Raw genomic sequence first — 21,601 nt, forward strand, 5'->3', positions numbered from 1 at the left:
TACTACTACTACTAAGCCTCTGTCTTAAGTATGCACACTGCTTTTACAAAACAGCGCGTCAGAGTAGGGATCGAATAGCTGGAATACTATGAAGAACCAGTGTGTTACGTACCACCTGTATCAGAAAATGTATGAACCAGAGGAATGGCATGCTAAAGAAGAAAGTTTTCTAACTGCCCAGCTGTTTCCCGCCAATATTCAGTCAGTCGGTACGCAGCAGTAATCACATCTACCGGAGTTGAGAGGCAGCATAAGAGACAAATAACATCACAACAAACAATGGTCAATGTAATGTTATTGTTCACCAATGTTAAGCGCTTTCGATATTGTAGCCCTTCACATTTAGTTTTCTTCCGACTCTGAAATGCCACTCACCATAGTCGGTGCGGTAAAACTGAATAAAACAAATTATAGGAAATTGTATTCTCTGTTACTTTTGTTATGTAATACTTTACGATAGGACCAAAAACATAGGTTTTTAAAAATTAAATTTTGGGCACCTGCCCCTAAACTAAAATTTAATCCAGGGTGAATAACATTGTTTATAGCTTAGACAGTAGTTTCTTATTACCCAACTCTATATACCGATTTTCGTTAAATTATGTTAACCAATTTTCTCGTGGCTCAGCGTCGATATGGACTTAGCAACAAAAATACAAATTCATGAATATCTGTGTTATCATAGCCGTTACGGTAAAAAATTAAGACATAAATGGTCGGAAATTTAATTCTATATAACTTTGGTTATGTAGTATTTATCGATACGACCACTAATAATATAAATATTTGAGAATTAAATTTTAGGCCTTCCCCTAAACTACCATTTCATTCAGCGTGAATAAAATGATTACAGTCTAGATTGTAATGGTTCATTCTCCGACTCTGTATACCAGTTATCAATGAGATAGGAACACTAATGATGTAAATATTTAAGAATTACACTTTAGTCCTTTCCCTAAACTACCATTTCACTTAGCGTGAATAAAATTATTTATAGCCTAAAATGTAGCGACTTATTCCCCGACTTTGCACACCAATTTTTATTAAGATAGGACCACTAATAACATAAATATTTGAAAATTAAAATTTTAGACTTTCCCTAAACTACCATTTCTGTCATTGTGAGTAAAATTATTTATGGCTTAGATTGTAGCGACCTATTTTCCAACTTTGCAGACCGATTTTCATAAAATTATCTTTAGCCGTTTTCTAGTGATGCGTGGACAGACAGACAGACAGACAGACAGACAGACAGACAGACAGACAGACAGACAGACAGACAGACAGACAGACAGACAGACATACAGACAGACAGATAGACAGACAGACAGACAGACAGACATTACGGAAAAGTAAAAAGCGCGCATTTTCTTGTTACTGTGGACATGACCGATACAGAAATACCATTCTTTTCAAATTCTGAGCAATGTACAGACAAAACTCATATTTTACATATATAGATTTGGATAACGGGTAATATGTTTAGTTCTTCCATGTTGTACCGCAATGCTTTTTCATGTACATTACGTAGATTTTAACTGCCTGGGCAGAGTGATTACCTCCAATCGCGTAGGGATATTTCAGTCGTCTTACGAAGAGCACTGCAATGTATTTGAACGTCGGAGAATTGTACGTGAGGTACATGAAGAGAAGTGGGCATAATCCTAGGAGGATTGAGAGCAGAGACTCGGCGAGATTAAATATATGAATATAATTATTGTTAAAGAGATATGTACTCATGGCTGTTGCTGAAATCCGACCGCTCCGCCCCCAACAGAAATTTACTTTAATAATGAAACACAGAAAACATTTCGGGCATTACGCACAAACCACCGCTGAAAACTTACAACCATTGAAAGCATTTTATGAAGCATAGCGTCGGTCCCAGAATTTAGCGCAGTTGTATGTAGTTGCCAATTTTGCTATGCTAACCGCTCCTAAAAGATCAGTTGTAATCTCAAGTGCGTTGCCTGAGCCAACAGTGTGGGCCACGAAACAGAGCCGGCGGCCACTCAGAGAGGCTTTCATCTAAACATTCCTGACGTATTAGACCAACGGTTTGTTGGGCACTAGCCAGGATGTGCGCAAAACAATAAAGAATATTTGTTAAAAAGGGTCGAATCAATTATTCTACGCGCACGATGGCAGTGCTGACATAAAATCAACAATTGTTAGCATTTAACAACGCTCCTGTCGGGACACTCATGAACTAACAACAAAGGATCATCACCCTGTGATCGGCAACATTTCAAATGTTAGAATTGCCTTTTCATCGCACCGACACAGATAGGTCTTATGGCAACGATGGGATAGGAAGGGGTTACGAATGGGAAGGAATCATCCGTGGCCTTAATTAAGGTGTGAAAATTGGAAACCATCGAAAACCATCTTCAAGGCTGCCGACAGTGGGGTTTGAACCCACTATCCCCCGGATGCGAGCTTACAGCTGCGCGCCCCTAACCGCACGGCCAACTCACCCGGTACTATCGACAACTAACAACAAAGGAGCATTAACATATGCGCAGTATCAATCTCTATTCTGCGGTCCCTACCGTCTTAGGACTGTACCAGGAGTAGTGCCTGTCCTTAGTTGAATTGCTCTGATCATCTTGATCATGATCTGTTATCAGTGTATCGTTTTCAGTGCGGTTTTATTCGGAGTAAATAAATACCACACGAGATACGTTCACTTCTTGATTTGAAAGTCACCTCGTCACTTAGTCTACATTTAATAAAATGGAAATTGCAACACCATGAAACGATGACATGTTGGTATGTAGACGATCAAAGTTTCAGACCCATTGGATTGTTTCTACAGGTCTCCCCACGTGATTGGTCTCGGAGGAATCAACTCCAGTATACGGACTCTGGTGTAGCGTAGTTGACTTGCAGTCCGTGCAGTGAAATGTTCCCCGTCAAACATGCCTCGACGACAAAGAAGAGCACGCTATCAACAATTTTCGCCGTTTGAGAGGGTTTGGATAATTGGGCTGTGTGAGGCTGGATTATCGCTAAGGACTGTCGCTGTACGTATTGGCCGACAGGCATCTACGGTACAACGTGTATGACAGCAGTGGTCTAATGAAGGTACCCACACTCGTAGACCTGGCACAGGCCCAGCGCGACAGACAACTGTGAGAGAGGATCGCTGCATCATTCGGATGGCTCAGATGGAACCCCATGCAACAGCAGCGCAAATTCGAGCAGCTGTGGCACCCCACGTTACACAACAAACAGTTGGTAATCGCCTGCGTGCAGCTGGCTTACGAGCCCGTGTCCCTGCAGAAGGTGTTTCATTGACCCCACAACAGCGACGTGTAAGGCTGGCCTGGTTTCGAGAAAGATCGGCGTGTATCGACGAATGGCATAAGGTCGTCTTTAGTGATGAATCGCGCTTCTGTCTTGCCCGCAGTGATCGCCGGAATCGTGTGCGCCGACGTACTGGGGAGAGGGACCGCCCAGATCTTATTGTCGAGAGGCACACAGGGTCAGCACCAAGCATTATGGTCTGGAGAGCTATTGGCTTTAATGTGAAATCACAATTAGTGCTTGTTGGGGGCACTATGACTGCTCGATAGTACGTTGATAGGGTACTCAGTTCAGTGGTTGTCCCTATGATGGCGAACATTGCTAATGGGATGTTTCAGCAGGACAATGCCCGGGTTCACACTGCACGCATCTCCAGAGAAGCTCTCCACGACATCACAATCTTAGAATGGCCCGCCAGATCTCCGGATCTCAGTCCTATTGAGCATGTGTGGGATATGATGGGTCGACAACTGGCCAATCGTCCTCAGCCACCCGCAACTCTGGAACAACTGACCCGTGCAGTGCAGCAAGCCTGGGCCACAATTCCTGAGGAAGTGATACTGGGCCTTAGTGACTCCATGCCTCGACGAATTCATCAATGTATTGCAGCTCGTAGCGGGCACATTCTGTATTGATTGTTGCCCAAACTTGCGGTCAGAGGGACCTGAAAGTATAATCGTCGAAGCACAACCGAACAGTCGTCCTGCATGTTCAATTGCAGCAATGTAGAACCACCCCTTCTTGGTGTTGCAATTTCCATTTTCTTCAGTGTATTATTTAACAACGCACAGCTCCCACTCAGTTCGCTTAACGACTACACAATTATAATAAACATTGCAACACTATTAAGACAAATACACTGAAGCAATTTTCAGTCGATTCTGGCAAGTACAGATATCAGCAAGTCTTCACACACATTCAGTTCACCATCATAAGGCAAGGCTAACTACCGGTCTCTCGGTCGTCAGATCGATATACATACATCGTTCGACAGATCGTCTAGAAATCTGTAACTTCTGGAAATTTTCTTGCAACACTCTAAATGGAACACACCAGAACGTACAAGGAAAATTCGACCGACTGATCAGTCGATTGGAGTACTCCACTGTAGATTAACCCTCCTTTAGTCGCTCACGGGGATTTCCTCCGGGCCGATTACATTTTGCACGGTACTGAACTTCTCAGTTGAACTGTTAGTCTCTCCACCCCTATACCTTTCTCCTTAATCATTTGGACTCGTCCTGTCAGCATTTCGGCGCGATCGTGCATCCAGTGAGCGAGTGTGGGATCATTGTTGTGACAAGTGACATCACCTGGACGTTTGCTCCGTGTGCAAATAAGCAAGAAACCTTATAATTTAGTGCATATTATTTTTTTTCTGGGTCGATGACTTTGTTGTTCTGTTCTTCTAAACGTATTTTAGAAAAAATATTATTTCATATTTAATATGATGTGATCGTCGTAGGTAATATCATAAGACCATTGGTCACAGTTAAGGTCTACAGTATTCTGATTTTAGATCAAACAAACTGTGTAAGAATAACCTACTAATATTTAAAAATATTTCTTTTAATTATACCGAAGAATACTGCAAACGAACATGCCAAAACAACATCTCAAAGGACGAAAATTACGCTCATTTTTAGCCCTGGAGGTTACCTCTGTGCGCGACTAGTAACGTAATAATTTTCGCGCGACTAAAGAAGGGTTAAACTCGAATATACGGCTTTAATTCAAAAACCCATGCTGACGAAGTTCACATAATTCCTAAAGCTTCCACATTTATCTGGATAATAAAACATCACGGTAAGCCTCCAAAATCCCGCACACGAACCAGAATGACAGTAGAACATACCTAATAGACGAATATTCAAGGGTTTTGCACAGTTTTCGACTGAAGAGTGTTTGAGGTTATACGAATTTACAATACTTATTTACACAGACATCTTGTGTTGGACATACTTAGCATTTAATAACAGCTAATGAAAATTATTAAACATAATGATTTAATGTTTTATAAGGGTTAAATTAGAAGATAGTGTATATAGCAACTGAAAGGCATTTTTCGCACATCATGAACATTTTTTGACGGGACAGCGCTTCCTCAGTGTATGGTGGCTATCAGATGAGACAGTAGTCTTATTTTCTTCTAGTTTTTATTAATTACGTCTATTTTTGTGTATGTAGGATTAAATATAAGTTAATGCATTTCATGTAAAAAAAAAGTAAGGAACTGAACTAAAGAGTTCCTTATGAGACATTATTTTTAGTGATAATGTACAGGGTCATTGCGCACAACTTTCCTCTCGCCCCCTGTTTTCCTACCCCTCACCACGAAACAGAGTTGATGCCTACTTAGCTACCAATACCAGCACCAGAAATAAGAATATGCCTGCAGTCCAAACGGAAATAGCAGCGAAGTACAGAAAACATTTCCATAAGTTACTAAAGTGACTTTGGAGGGTTACTGCATACATTATTTGTTTGTATTTGTTCATAAATCACCAATTCATGATCATTTACTAGTTTACGCAACGTAACCAATGTTGCAAATATATGCGCAAGATTTAAAGTGATTTGTTAGAATCTGAGGATGCTTTTGTAGAACGAAACATCGTCCTTTATTTAATAGTTTTTATTTATTTTTACAGGTATGTTACAGTGATATGATTTCGCTAGTGTTTTCGGTAGACAGAAAAACTTTTGTTACTTTTATAAAATCTAAGAAAGAGAAGAAAAATGGGAGGCAACTTTTTCCTACAAATCTTACTATACGGAGACCAGTGACAATCACATTATAAAGTTAATTTGGCGTGTCCTGGGAGTAAGTGTATCAAAATTTCTAAATGATCCTACATTTGTTACTACTCAAATAGGTGTCAACTTGCATTTTTTTTTGCTAGGGGCTTTACGTCGCACCGACACAGATAGGTCTTATGGCAGCGATGGGGTAGGAAAGGCCTAGGAGTTGGAAGGAAGCGGCCGTGGCCTTAATTAAGGTACAGCCCCAGCATTTGCCTGCTGTGAAAATGGGAAACCACGGAAAACCATTTTCAGGGCTGCCGATAGTGGGATTCGAACCTACTATCTCCCGGATGCAAGCTCACAGCCGCGCGCCTCTACACGCACAGCCAACTCGTCCGGTCAACTTGCATTCGGGAGGTAGGTTTGAACTCCACTGTCAGCAGCTATGAAGATTGTTTTGGGTGGTTTCCAATTTTTTCACACTGGGCAAATGCTGGGCCTGTTTCTTAACTAAAGCCATCCTCGCTTCCTTCCCTCTCCTTACCCTTCCCTATTTCACCGTCGCCATAAGACCTATTTGCGCCGGCGAGACCTAAGACAAGTTGTGAAATTAGCAATTAGCCCATGGACCTCTAGCGCCTGTAGTGCTGCAGTTATACTGTATTTGTTGTAGTAGCAGTTTGTATGTACACGCCAACAACCGGGAGACCGATTATTGACTTCGGTTTATAAATAGAAATCCTGAATCCACTATAAATTGTTAACCAAATTTAAATGATTTTAATGGAAAGCTTTTAACACTGCACTTCGAAATTGAAATGAAGCTTCAACCTTTGCTTCATTAGAGTGGTTCATGGGGAGAACGTAATGAATCATAACAGAATAGGTTTCAATATGCGCAGTGGGATCAGATGGAGAAGTGAAATGGGACTTAATAGAACGCAGATTCGTAGGAGTAACGATGGCGAAGGTCGGACTTAAAAGAAAAATCTATTAATATCAATCATTTACTACTTATATGTACATTCACTATTTATATGCAAATAAATTTTAAGGAATGTTCAGTAGACGTGGAAGATCAGTATCTCGCTTTTGATGCGATATTCTGTTCTTTACGTAGATTCTACATACACATCATGGACAGAACCTCTTCCAACAGTGTTTTTACTTCTTAAACTATTTTTGCAGGCTAGAAACCTTATATTTTATGCGGGCTGCTTTCGGGAGTATATAAAATATATTAGTTCTTGGTTTTTCTTCAGAGTCTCTGAAAGATTTGTATTTTATATCCGACTAAAAGTTGAAAGTACAATATTTGATCATGCAGTGCATAACCACGAATCTTCTCTTAAAATAATTCCTTCGCAGCTTACCGTGTCGACAAAAATGTTTATGTCAATCAAACACTTACGTCTTTGAAAATGCTTTTTCCCTAAACTGCGCCTGTTGTCTCCTCAGAATTTCACGACCATTGACTCCAACTTGTGCAGAAAACTATATGACGTATTGTACAATGGATACTTGTACGGCTAGCACACATATGTCTGCAGTGATGAGAGGAGAGCCTCGCTGTTGGGCATTGAATGTACACACAAAATTGTGTTATTCAACCGATAGCACATCAGAATAAATGTACATTGTGAACGAATCATAGAAAGCGGAATGTTCCTATCCACTTTTACAGACTTAAGAATGTCTTCTGCTAACTACAGGCAAAAGAATGAACACTTCAGATTAGAAAATCTGTACATTACATTACCATGTTAAACGAAATATAGGGTTAGCAGTAGGTGTACTTAAATAATATTTGTATTAAGCGTATGAATCTTTGTTCTTTGAGTTTACGGGCAAGTTTAGTTGACTGACCTCCTTTAGAAACTCTAATCGGCTGATAATAATGTTTCCTGTCATACTACTTCTGACATTTACTAATACTTATGTATTTAATTTCCTGCGTTCTGCTGACGTCTTCAAATCTGAAGTACGTTTCAATGTATTGGAGGTGGGTATGATAGCCCGTCAATGGTTATTTGGATTTATGGATTAAACGAATAAATATTTTCACTGAGATGCTTGGTGAATCATTTGGCTCGATCGGTAGTCCGAGGAGTGTGTAATCTCCTAGAAGCCCAAAGTTCAAAAGGAAGGGAATTGTCTACCGCGGTACAGGTGTCAATGTGAAATGTCGTATGGCTTTTAGTGCCGGGATATCCCAGGACGGGTTCGGCTCACCAGGTGCAGGTCTTTTTATTTGACTCCCGTAGGCGACCTGCGCGTCGTAATGAGGATCAAATGATGAAGACAACACATGCACCCAGCCCCCGTGCCATTGGAATTAACCAATTAAGGTTAAAATCCCCGACCCGGCCGGAAATCGAACCCAGGACCTTCTGAACCGAAGGCCAGTACACTGACCTTTCAGCCAACGAGTCGGACAGGTGTCAGTGATGTAGACGGAAGGAACTGTGAACTATTTCCACTTATCAGGAAATGCTCATCGGATCCACAAAGGCTTATTCGATATCATCCAGTCTAATAAAACAATCCAGAAATCTACTTGAGCCATTCACTCCTTTCCCCTTTACTCTTATAGGAGTTGGAATATCCCAACTTCGAATTTGTTCGTTCCAGATTTGTTCCAAAGGAAAATAAAAATGCATACATTGCAGTCCTACCAATGCTCGATTTTTTGAAGTGTTGTGCGCTTCTCATTGATAGTTTTTGTTACGCATTCTTTACTTCATCAAGTCTGCATTGGTGGACTTCCTTCATTTTAAAAGCAGTGCCATCTCGCCACTCCCATCGGGCGAGAAATTGGCTTCACACATCCCCAGGATTTAGCACTCAAGGGCACAAACCATTTTCCTAAGTACTTCACCTGATTGGTGAAAGTTCAGGTGTGCGCGTAGAGGCGCGCGGCTGTGAGCTTGCATCCGGGAGATAGTAGGTTCGAATCCCACTACCGGCAGCCCTGAAGATGGCTTTCCGTGGTTTCCCATTTTCACAGCAGGCAAATGCTGGGGCTGTACCTTAATTAAGGCCACGGCCGCTTCCTTCCAACTCCTAGGCCTTTCCTATCCCATCGTCGCCGTAAGACCTATCTGTGTCGATGCGACGTAAAGCCCCTAGCAAAAAAAACCGTTCAGGTGTATATTAAAGGAGGGGACATGGTAGCCAAGTGCCATACTCACTGCCATCTCACCATGGTAACTGTGGACGTAAAGCGACAAGCTTGCCTACTTACTTCTAGATGGACGCTGGACGAGTTCTGTGATGTACTCTCTTTCTGACACAGAAAATGAGCGACCCTTGGACGGTATGGTTGACCGCAAAACGTATAGATCGGTCGATAGGAGATGCAACAAGGCCATGTGTTATACTGTATTTCGTTGTCCATATACGGCCACAGAACATGGCCACGCAAGAGTAAAGGTCTGTGGATTTTGTGAGGAAGGCAATAACGTAGTCGGCCCAGCTCCAAGCTTGCTGACCTTTCGTTCAATGGGTCGTGAGTCCGATTCCCGTCCGCATCGGTATCTTAACCATAATTGCTTAATTCCTATGGCTCGGTGAAAAGGTGTGCCTTTAATGTTAGAATTGTGTTCATCTCAAAATATATCAGTTCATTTCACAATGTTAATTTAAAATTCGTAGAAAAATCCATATACTGTAGTAGTAAATACACTATAATATCAAAACGACTCATTTACTCATTTATAATAATAATAATAATAATAATAATAATAATAATAATAATAATAATAATAATAATAATAATAATAATCATAATAATACGAAGATAAGAATAAGAAGAAAACCTATGTGGTCATAAGTGTGAACAGTATAGTACATGAGAACTTGCCCTGTTTTACGGCCGAATGCCCTTCCTAACGCCAACTCTATGTGGAGATATGTATTAAATATTGCGTATTTCTTTGGTCATTAGTAGTGTGATGTAATGTCTGAATATGGAGAGAAGAGTGTTGGGAAGTACACAAAAAGCAATCCCCGAGCCAGGAGAATTAATCAGTCGGAATTAAAATTACCGACCCGGTCGGAAATCAAACCCGAGCCCTCTGAACGTAAGTTCTGAACGCTGTTCATTTAGCCAAGGAGTCGGAGAAGTATGATATTAATAATACTAATTATAATAATAATAATGATAACAATGATAATAATAATAGTAATAATAATGTTTTTTTTTCACTTTCTCTGCTGCTTTTTCCACAGTCCTGTGGGGTCGCGGGTACGATCTGCGTCACACACGAGGACTTGGTCCAACTTAACTATTTTATGTCTTTCTTGGCGTCCGATATCTAGGAAGAGAAGGGGAGTATGATAAGAAAAATCAGCTGAACCGCCAAGAGAATTTCGTAACGCGAATTGGGCCACGTAGCTGTGTGCTTGCATTTGGGAAGTAGTGGGTTCGAACCCCACTGTCGCCAGCCCCTGACGGTGGTTTCGCGTGGTTTTCTATTTTCACACCAGGTCAATGCTGGGGTTATATCTTACGTAAGGCCACGGACACTTCCTTCCCTGAGCTAGCTCTGTTTTATCCTATCGTCAATATAATAAGTGGCCTGTGTTGGTGCGACGTGAAACAAATTGCAAATAATCTTTTGAACCGATGCTCCTCAAACTGATCATTCAGCCAATGAGCCGAATAATTGACAAATACAAATTTGAGTGTCTTGAGAACTATACGAGCATTTTGTCATCTGAAGTTTGACCTGGAAGTCGTTTATGAAAGTTCGGTCTCATCCAGGTCCTGTTGTTCCTATAGCCTCTCCCGTCAGACACATGTGACTAATGGAATGTCATAGTTGCGGCGTAGACTGACCTATAATGCGTCGCAATTACCACCTGTAGCCATGATCATTCAAGCGCCCTGTATTCTTGCTCTTACCTGGTGGTCGAGAAAATTTCCACAGTCAGTATGATGGATGCCAAGGTACGAGAGGTGGTGGTTTACTATTTCAAATCACTAGATTGCGTTCAATATGCCTGGATTCAAATCCAAACTCCTCTGCACTGTCAAATGGAGTGAGGGCTTATGACGTTGTTTTTGGTGATTCGTGCATTGGACGGATACGTTAAGCCTTGAGCAGGCCACTTGGAATTACGCGCCGAGGAGTAGGCTACGTGCCGACACCGAGCTTCACCCTGTCCCGACCTCATTTTGATCATAATAGTCGTATGAGAATGTTCCAAACTTCGGTCTGTGAAGACTTGGGACGGGCTGCCCGACTAAGCGGTATGTTTCGGGCAGTCAGTGGGGAGATGGCGTGTAATGTCATTAACAGGTTTAGGATTTTTAGGTGCAAATTTCAGATGAAGAAAGGAAGGGAAAATGTACTCAAATAAGGTAAAAAAGGGACAAAAATATGCTGATTTATTCAACTAATTCAACGATTTCCCTTTCCTCTGAAAATCCACAGCCTGTTTCCAGTCATTCGACCGGGTCAAGAATGGAATGAATGAAGCCCCCATCTCGCGGCGAGGATAGGAATTGTGCCGGCTGTCGAAGCCTGTCGCACTCATCTGAGGCAATGATTAATGAATGACAGATGAAATGAAATGGCATTGGAGAGTGTTGCTGGCATGAATGATGACAGGGAAAACCGGAGTACCCGGAGAAAGCCTGTCCCGCCTCCACTTTGTCCAGCATAAATCTCACATGGATTGAACGGGATCTGAACCACGGAACCCAGCGGTGAGAGGCCGGTGCGATGCCGCCTGAGCCACGGAGGTTGATTTCTCTTTCCTCTGTTCTAGTTTAGTGAAATACAAACAAGTACATCAAATTATCTTACTTGTTTGCTATTTGCTTTACGTCACACCGACACAGATATGTCTTATGGCGACGATAGGATAGGAAAGGCCTAGGAATGGGAAGGAAGCGGCCGTGGCCTTAATTAAGGTACATCTCCAGCATTTGCCTGGTGTGAAAATGGGAAACCACGGGAAACCATCTTCAGGGCTGCCGACATTGGGGTTCGAACCCACTATCTCCCAATTACTGGATACTGGCCGCACTTAAGCATCAAATTATCACTCGTCAAAAGAAGGGAAAAATGTGGCTATTGTACTTCAAGAAATTAAGCATCTCTACATTTTTAAAAGTAAGTCCCTTTCAATTATGAGATAGAATGTCTTTGTAGATGCTAACGCTTCTTTCGACATCCACCGAAACCAGTGGGGTAAACCTTGTATTCACTCGGAATGCCAACTCTACAGATGTGGCGAATTCCTCAATGTCTGGAATCTTCTGAAGACTAGACTCAGGGTTGCCTTCGGCAAAGCCATCTAACTGCTCCCTCACGGGAGTAAAAATATCTCATTATTTTTCCTTTTCCAGACTTTGTTCTTCTAATCGTTTAATAACTCCAGTCAGGTACTTGTAAATATGAACACAATATAGTTCTTTCTGCAAATGTTGTATTTTCTCCGGTAAGAGAAGTTGCTGTCCCTTGGAAATTGCACCTGTGTCGGCTGGATCGAAAGAAAGCACAAATTCTCCGATTTTGTCGAAATTCTCACACAACATAGCAGCACACTCAATCCACTATCCCCAGCGAGTAACGACCGTGAAATTTGGAATGGGCAGGCTAGTGGTTTATCTGTAGGCAACAACACGACTCGAAGATTTCAGTAGAATCTTCTTCAGGGCAGAGATGAATTTATTTGCGATGTCTTATTCGTTCCTTATGGATTCACAAACCCTGTGAAGGGCAACCAAGCATGGCACATGCTTCAACTTAGGAAATAAAGGTTTCATTGGTTAACAGCTGAAACCATGTATGGAGCTTGGTCCGTAACAACAAGAAGTTTTTAAAACTCGACACCGGTAGGCCAGAGTTTATGGCAGAAGTCAATAATTGATTGCATTATTGTACTGGCATTGGCTTTCTGCAGCTCATGCATTTTTAACAACATGGGCTTAACATTATCCCCTGCTAAGGGAAAGCTAAAATGTTCCATTGAGTCTATGGTTTTATTTGCAATGATTCCCACATCGCAATCAGACACTTTCTCCTTGATTCTTTGTATAGTTTCTTGGTAAACAGTTTCCATGTAGTTTTTTCTTAAAATACTCTCATCGGGCATTGACATCTTTGTGTAGTTTTCAAGAAATCCCTTGAAGGCTGGATGGTTCACCTTATTGAGTGCAATTCCTGCTTGTGTAAGAGCTGCACACAAATCAATGTTTCATTCCTTCAAATTTTTGGCTTTTTGAAGAATTCTGTTCGAACGAATTTCGTAATAGAGATTGCCGCGACTTGTTTGCTTGAAGAGTCTTATTTATTTGATACTTAGAGCTGGAAATGTGTTGTTTGATGCGATCTCTATGGTGTTTTTCATCTAGCAAAATTCTTGAAACACAACTAGTACATCGCATAACAGTTCCATCAGTGTCTATGAAATCCTGTTTCAATTCCTGAGCCAGAGCAATAAATTGGGCACTGGACACCATTGGCATGGTAAAATTTAGTAGTACACTCGTTTAGTAATGTAATAAAGTGCTAACACCAGTTCACTTGCTAACTCAATGGCAATATCACACAACTCACACTTGCGCTCACTCGCTCACTTGCTGTCCACACTCTCTCATAACACCGCGACAGTTGCCAGAATGTTCTCATTCATGCTGGAACTGCAGTCTCAGTGATTTCTAGTAGCTTGGAGCATAACCCAGTCTCAATTCTCGGAACTACGCGGGTGCGGTTGGTGACAACTCTGCGTCACCATCCTCCGCCTCCATGCGAACAGATGACGTCTCTCACAGTAACAAACTCACATTCACGAACAGCAGGCTACTGATTCTGGTGGGACAGAATCAATCATTGTCAATTGCATTATGGCGGGCTATATTATAGCGGTAAAGCGAGAGAAAGAGGTATTGTCGTACACACAATTATTTTCCATTGTTGCAGCAGTGCTTTCAACTCCCGCGCCGGGTTTAGTGGAAAAGGTAGGCTTACTATTCGCACGTACAGAGCAAGCTGAAAAAACATTAATTGAAAGTTAAATATTTCATATTTATTAGAAGTCTTATAGAATAAATTGTAATTAAACTTTAAAAAGGGGGATTATGGGCATAGGTGGGGGGAAAAGGGATAAAGGTAAAGAAAGGGAAAAGATTCGTGAAAAATGCCTCTTTTTGCAACTAGAAACAAAACTTCACACTGTGATATCTTTCTGAAGAGCTTTCATTTACCCTGAAAAAAGGTGCGCATCTAAATATCCTAACCCTGGTCATTAGTAGACAAATAATCTTGAGTGGAGTTCATAAAGACAGAAATGATCATAATATGAAGATAAAGTTGGAATTCAGGAGGTTCGTTGCCATAAGCCGCCAGTGCGACGAAAAGCAAATTAAAAAATCTGTAGGACAAACTGGGGAAATGGAATTTGGCAGTGGAATAATTTTTCAAGTGAAATATTCGATGAATTTCCACGTTCATTGAAATAATTTAACCCGCGGTTACTCGCACGGTGAGCGGCGCTCACTTCCGTAGAATATTGCTTGTTGTTGGAATGTTACAACACCTCTACTTTTGAAACTCTACGTATCTTTCGAACAGAATCCTAGGAAGGGGAGGTCAGTTAATTTCATTATCTTCGAAAACTGGGACCCTCAATCCATTACTAGGCGCGAGAGTGCATGTTTGTTGAGCGGTACGTTCAGTAGCGAGTAACAATGCTACTCAATTTCCCGCACTGTAATAAGTCAAGGATTGTCTTATGCGTGTGTTAAATGTGAATTTTTTATATTTTGACTCCTGTTAGTGAATTTACACAAGTTATATTGACATTCACTTATCAGATAATTTCATGGCTGGGTGAAACTTCTGAGAAAGTGGACTTGAACACCGAAAGTGATGCTAATGAAAGTGATAAGGCTTACGAAAGCGATCCTCTGAAACAGCATGTCTGCAAGTTTTGAGGAAGAAGAGGTACTTACGTTGATTGAAGGCTGCATTCTATTCGTTTTAGGAAAGGATGGAATTGCCAAGACGGGTCTCCATTTTTCCGCTACAAATGTTCGAACCCAGAAAAACTGTAGGAGGAAAGATGCTGAAAGGAACAACGGTGATGACTGACTGTGGAAAAAGTTTGTTTCCTGTTTTGCTGGATTGTTTATGTTCGCATTATTTAGTTCATACTAAGAAAACTCCTCCTATCTCAAATTTAAGCAACTGGGCGAGTTTGTCTTGCGGTTAGGGACGTGCAGCTCTGAGCTCGCATCCGGAAGATAGTGGGTTCGAATCCCACTGTCGGCAGCCCTGAAGATGGTTTTCCGTGGTTTCCCATTTGCTCACCAGGCAAATGATGGAGCTGTACCTTAATTAAGGCAACAGCCGCTTCCTTCCTATTCCTAGTCCTTTCCTGTCCCTTCGTTGCCTAAGACCTATTTGTGTCGGTGCGACGTAAAGCCACCAGCAAAAAAACAAATTTTTTTTTAAGTATTCGTGTTCCTAAATAAATTGTTTTTCTACCCTATAGTTCCGTTTCTTGATACGGGGTTGGGGATGAGGTGAGATCGCATGTTTTACGGCCGGATGGCCTTCCTGTCGCCAACCTCAGTTGAGGAGCTAATGAATATGAAATGAATGCTGGTGACTGAAATTATATAAGTGGAAGGAATTAGCTGTGGCCTATGAATAGGAAATGACCCGAAATTTGCCTGGAAGTGTAAACGGGAAACCATAGAAAACCATTCTCAGGACAGCGGACGTTGGGTTTTGAACCCATGCGTCTCCCGAATGCAGAGCTTGGATTGTTAATACGCGTGGCCACCCCACTCGATCGCGTTCCGAAGTAAATGAAAAAATGAAACACTACAACCTGTGTTCCAGTCAATGATCGGTTCAGGGATGGAATGAATGAAGCCCCCATCTTGCGGCGAGGATAGGAATTGTGCCGGCTGCCGAGGCTTGTCGCACTCCTCTGGGGCAGTGATTAATGACTGATAGATGAAATGAAATGATAGTGGAGAGTGTTGCTGGAATGAAAGATGACAGGGAAAACCGGAGTACCCGGAGAAAAACCAGTCCCGCCTCCGCTTTGTCCAGCACAAAACTCACATGGAGTAACCGCGATTTGAACCACGGAACCCAGCGGTGAAAGGCCGACGCGCTGCCGGCTGAGCCACGGAGGTTTCTTTCGTAAATAAATATCTCAAATTGACGTATAGGAAATACCTCCTTCTTTAAGTGGGCATAATTTGGGCATTTAATGTACGGCTCCATACCTAAATGGTTAGCGTGCTGGCCTTCGGTCACAGGAGTCCCGGGGTCGATTCCCGGCATGGTTGGGAACTTTAACCATCATTGGTTAATTTCACTGGCGCTGAGGCTGGGTTTATGTGTCGTCTTCATCATCACTTCATCCTCATCACGACGTGCAGGTCGCCCACGGGTGTCAAATCAAAAGACCTGCACCTGGAGAGCCGAACATGTCCTCGGACACTCCCGGAACTAAAATCCACACGTCATTTGATTTCATTTCATGGCATTTAAACATAAAGGCGAGCGCAGCGCTCACTAGCGAGTAACGGCGCACGTAAAGATCTAGTGAGGGTTAAGAGCAGACGAAATGATCAAATGATAACCAATCTGCCATCTGACCGACAGCCCTAAATTCTGATCATGACTGATTTGATTGTATGAGAATTAACTCACTTACAGCATAAGTTTGTTGAGTTGTGAGTGAAAATGAGATCTGTGAACGTGCAGTATTGTCCAGCGTAGTTGGTCTCCTTGTGGATAAGATATTTTAAATGAATTGTTCCTTCACACGATTGAACTGTCTGCAGTTGTAGCGAGGATCAATGTTGAAATCTCGCACTGTAACTGAAAGCATTCTTGCGTCCAATTCTATTTAATCGGCGACATGACGCGTCAATTCACTCGGGCCTGGTCCTTCTCTATGAGCTGCTGATGGTCGTACATTGTCTGCGAGAGGTCCGCAGTGACTGCTCCATATAGTCTACTGTCGGCTCCTAGTCTCCTCAGCTGAGATGCACATGCTGAACTGTGTGTACTCTTAGGCATAATCTACTGCGAACTTCTTGGATTTATTCGATCTTTATGATAGTTTCTGATCCATTTAGACATTTTGATATTTTTAGTAAGAACGAAGCCATTATTTTTCAATGTCGACTCATTTATGACCTATAGTATTTTCATTCTGTCGAACACGAATATAATACTTACATCACTATGAAATACGTGTAAAAATGAACAATATTGTAATTGAAAAGGCATGCTTCGTTCTACATATAGCAAATCAATTTTTATGTACATTGGACCGAGCTCGATAGCTGCAGTCGCTTAAGTGCGGCCAGTATCCAGTAATCCGGAGATAGTGGGTTCGAACCCCACTGTCGGCAGCCCTGAAGATGGGTTTTCCGTGGTTTCCCATTTTCACACCAGGCAAATGCCGGGGCTGTACCTTAATTAAGGCCACGGCCGCTTCCTTTCACTTACTAGGCCTTTCCTATCCCATTGTCGCCAAAGGCCTACCTGTGTCGGTGCGACGTAAAAACAAATAGAAAAAAAAAATATTGAAGATGCTGAACGAAGTTTTCGATGAAACGTGGGGACTATCGTATTCTCCTAGACCACAGTTCACAAACCCGAAAAATACAATCATTGAAAATCTTATGTTATATTTTAAATATTTGACAAAATTTCCCCTTTTCATCTGACCTAGTCACGAAGTTACGGAATCTAAAGCTGCGTTTTCACAAGCAAAACTCCCTCGCGAAAGTCTCTCGGGCGAAACTGACTCGCTTCGAACGAAATATCGCATTACCCAAAACAGAGCGCAATTCAGAGCGAAAAATAGCGCGAGTTGGGCGAGCCGCCTTCGACAAGCCTGAAAGCTTCAGTCCTGGTTTTGCAGCCAACATGGAAACTTGTTTTGTCCCTCCAGCCGCTACAATATTTCATTATCTTATAGTAGATTAGTGTCCTAAAGCTGAAATAAATTTCAGTTTTTGCAAGAAATTGAAATGTTGCATGTTTCGTGCCGGCCAGTGTAAGTTCTTCACCATGATCCAAGAATGCTTCAAAATAGTTACCGGTAGGTTCAAAAAAGTAATGAAATGACAGGGTTTTGCATTATAAACCAATGGGAATTGCTTACTTGATCCAGTGACTCTGCTCTTAATTTCTTTCGACCTTTCGCTTCGATATGATCCCAGTAGCGCTTTCATCTTACCCTTTTACTGTATAAATAGGTAAGTTCAGTTGAGAAGGCTGTGGATTTTTATTTTTTTTTCATTGCGAACTAATTTCCTTCTACGCATCTTCTCTTTTATTGCGATTGAAATAGTTTTGGTTTCGGATTCCACATAAAATCTCTCTTTTTGTAGAGTTCGATGAGCTGCAAGCACTGTTCTTGATTCATCCCTCGCGCAACTACTGGGACCACGTTTACACTGAGCGAAATTCGATGAGCGAAACCGTTTGATGCACGGACAAAACCCGAATGAGCTCCGGCTCGCAGCGAGGGCTCTCACTCCGCAATTACTCAAGGTGAAAAATAGTAGCTAGTTTAATAGAATTGTACCGGAACAAATGCAACATTATATCACCACGGAGTCGTCCGACTCGTTGGCTGAATGGTCAGCGTACTGGCCTTCGGTTCAGAGGGTTCCGGGTTCGATTTCTGGCTGGGTCAGTGATTTTAACCTTCATTGCTTAATTCCAGTGGGCCGGGAGCTGGGTGTTTGTGATGTCCCCGACATCCCTGCAACTCACACACCACACGTAACACTATACTCCACCACAATAACACGCAGTTACCTACGCATGGCAGATGCCGCCCACACTCATCGGAGGGTGTGCCTTTCAAGAGCTGCACTCGGCTGGAAATATCCACACGAAATTAATTACCACGGAGTCGCGAGCTATGCTATGTTTGGTGAGGGCCGATGATCTAGACTATAGGCCCTACAATATGTTTGGTACGCTATGGCAGTCTCATTTTGAACACGAAATGGCAGACGCCCCTATCGCTCGCCATGGCATCATTGATTGTTGTAACTACTTTCAAGGAATATTTTCTTTTTTCACGTTTCTTACATGGCCTCTTCCAGAAAACAGCACATATCCAGAAAAAAACAGCTGAAATAATTGCTTCTACAAGAATGGAATACAGTACTATTGGTGGAGAAATCGCAATAAAATTAGTAGGTTCAATGCCCAACAGATTAAGAAGCGTTATTCGCAACAATGAAATGCGCACTCTTTACTGGTGACAAACGTGTAGTTTAAGTTGTTGTGGGAACACTTATGTCCACCAATAAAACGACTAGAATAATATCTTTATTTCATTTTTTAGCAAAGCAGTTCTTTTAAGTTTATGTATTCTCTAACTAAATATAGAGTGATAAATGAAGTATATTTCTGTTAAATATATATTTAAAAATTGGCCTACGTGGCTCAGGTGGCAGCGCTGGGTCCTGAAGTTCAAATCCCGGTCACTCCATGTGGGATTTGTGCTGGACAAAGCGGAGGCGGGACAGGTTTTTCTCTGGGTACTCCGGTTTTCCGTGTCATCTTTCATTCCAGCAACACTCTCCACTATCATTTCATTTTTTTTTCTATTGGCTTTACGTCGCACCGACACAGATAGGTCTTATGGCGACGATGGGAGAGGAAAGGGCTAGGACTGGGAAGGAAGCGGCCGTAGCCTTAATTAAGGTACAGCCCCAGCATTTGCTTGATGTGAAAATGGGAAACCACGGAAAACCATATTCGGGGTTGTCGACAGTGGGGTTCGAACCCACTATCTCCCGATTAATGGATACTGGCCGCACTGTAGATATCGAGTTCGGTCATTTAATTCCATCTGTCAGTCATTAATCATTGCCCCAGAGGAGTGCGACAGGCTTCGGCAGCCGGTACTATTCCTATCCTCGCCGCAAGATGAGGGCTTCATTCATTCCATCCCTAACCCGGCCATTGCTTGGAAACCAGGTTGTTGTTTTTCATTCACCTATTAAAAAAAATACTATTGCCAATATGTGCATATGTCAAGTGTCTCCACTGCTGTGTGAACACCTATGTCTGCCTGTGTATCTTGCTGGAATCCTACAAACCGGGCCTCACTGGAATGACCTTTTCGAAACCTGAATTGCATTCATTTTCATGTAATTTTCATGTAATATATTGAGGCCTAGATCGCTTACTTCCCAGTCCTAGCTCTCTCCTATCCTCTCCTCCTGGGGAGGGGGTGGTGGTACAATACATTCGCCTGTCATAAGAGGCGACCAAAAGGGGGACCAGGATCTTTTAACTTCGGAGCGTGAGTTGGTGATCACGGTTCCGCTTACTTACGTCGGGCTCTTCACTTTCATCTTCCCTGTCCACACCGCTCAGTCGAGCAGTTCGTCTCCTTACACCCAAGTCTTCCCAGACCAAAGTCTGTAACATTTTTGTAACACATTCTTTTGTAGGAAATCACCCAAGACAAATCGTGCTGGTTCCCTCTGGACCTTTCTCAGTTCTCGTATTAAGGAAGGTGTAGGTCCCATATATTGTAACCATACTCTAATTGGGGTCTTAAAAGAGACTTGTACACCATCCTCTTTGCATTCTGACTACAATCTCTAAATGCCCTCATAATCATTTGAAGAGATATGTAACCTTTATTTTTTCTCCCTCCCTTATACTTCCCTCATTTTGGAGGATCGTGTTCTCCGAGGAGGCTCTTGTTAGGTTGTCTCCATTTGTTACGCTCCTCGCCCAAACGTGCTGCACATAAGATGTTCAACCCAGTTATACTCTTGATTTATTTATGTATTTATTTAATTATTTATCGTTTGGCAGTACATATTATAAATAATATTAAAATTATGTAGAGTATATTACATATACTCCGGCTCCATGGTGTAGGAGTAGCGTGTGCACCTCTTACCCCAAGGGCCCCAGGTTCGATTCTCGCCCAGGTTAGGGATTGTTTCCTGGATCTGAGGGCTGGTTCGAGGTCCACGCAGCCAACGTGATTAGAATTGAAGAGCTATCTGACGGTGAGTTAGCGGCCCCGGCCTAGAAAGCCAAGAATAACGGCCGAGAGGACTCGTTGTGCTGACCACACGACATTCGTAACCTGAAGACCCTCGGGCTGAGCAGCGGTCGCTTGGTATGCCAAGGCCGGTCAGGGCTGTAGTGCCATGGGGTTAGATTATTTTATATTACATATGCACTCAGATGTAAACATGCCTTATTTCGGGAGTAAAAGAAGATAAATGCCAACGACCACCTACAAATACACCAGGACATTACTGCTGAAGCCAGAAGATAACATTCACGGAACCCTCCAATCCCGACAGCGAGACATCTGGTCGGAAATAATTGCAACCTCTCGCAAACCTGGAAGAGAGATTTAGTGGAAAAGTTTCCGGGATATTGCCAAGCCATTATGAATACAAGAACAAAACGAACTAGTTTCCATCTGCCCCGGAAAACTTGTTCAACCCCAAACAGGATTAGGACAAACCATGGCAGAAGTGCTGATCATCTTCACAAGTGGG

The sequence above is a fragment of the Anabrus simplex genome, chromosome 3, assembly GCF_040414725.1.
Source record: "Anabrus simplex isolate iqAnaSimp1 chromosome 3, ASM4041472v1, whole genome shotgun sequence".
Classification (NCBI taxonomy): domain Eukaryota; kingdom Metazoa; phylum Arthropoda; class Insecta; order Orthoptera; family Tettigoniidae; genus Anabrus; species Anabrus simplex.